Genomic DNA, 1,001 nt, shown 5'->3' with positions numbered 1-1,001 from the left:
AGGATTCAGTTGATCGGATCGGAAAACATACCACAAAGTAGAGATCGACAAGGACAGTTTGAATCCTCAAGACATTATTATACTCGATCGTAACGTCCATCAAGTCATAAAAAAATCGTAAAGCAAAACTAAGTGTCGCCACAATACGTCCACTTTTTAAGTTGGACAAAGAAATTTACTCTCATAACGCAGTGTCATTAATTGCTTGGTAATTCTATAATGATGTCGACCAGTGACATGTGCTAGACAAATTGCGGCACTATAACCATCAATGGGATTTGGGATGTCAAATGACAGGACAGCAAACGAACATGACGTAAATCTGTGAACATCTGGAGGACACAAATATGCAGTGCTAATAAATTTCTCTCTAAAGACTTTTTTGACCCTCCCATCCCCACCCCTTTCCCCCTGTTCGTATCCGTTTTCCCCTCTCTCCCACCTGCTCTTGTCAATTCACACCATAAGCATGCATAGGCCTAATACGTGAAGACAGAGAGAAAGACACACTAAGTGATACATTCTTGTAAACCTGGCCTGGTCGACGGTACTCTGGGGGAGGTGGTGGTGGTGTATTTGTTCGCAAAAAAAACCCTAGTATGTTTGTACAGACGCAACAGTGACCAATTGTCATTCGTCGCCCATGCCGAATTTGCCCAACGGCAGAGACCAGGGGACAACGCCGAACGAGCAGTGATCCTTGACCGATCGACCATTCGTCGTTCTCCCGTACACTGAGCCCTGGCTCGGAGCTCGCCAGTGTAAGGGAACACGACGAACTCTCAATTACGCAACAACGGATTGGGATATGACACATTTTTTTACACCATCAGATGCAGAATTAAATACTCTATGAAATATTTTTTTTTTTTAAATCGAAAAATGTTGACCATTCGTCGTTTTCCCTTACGACGGCAGCAATGATGGTCCGACCGCAGTCTCGCTAGCTGAACCTGGTCCCAGCGACATGTGATAGATTTTTGTTCCCGCTTATAGGAGTA

Source organism: Aplysia californica, unplaced genomic scaffold (assembly GCF_000002075.1).
Source record: "Aplysia californica isolate F4 #8 unplaced genomic scaffold, AplCal3.0 scaffold01364, whole genome shotgun sequence".
NCBI classification, from domain to species: Eukaryota; Metazoa; Mollusca; class Gastropoda; order Aplysiida; family Aplysiidae; genus Aplysia; species Aplysia californica.
Note: the sequence above shows the minus strand (reverse complement) of the source record.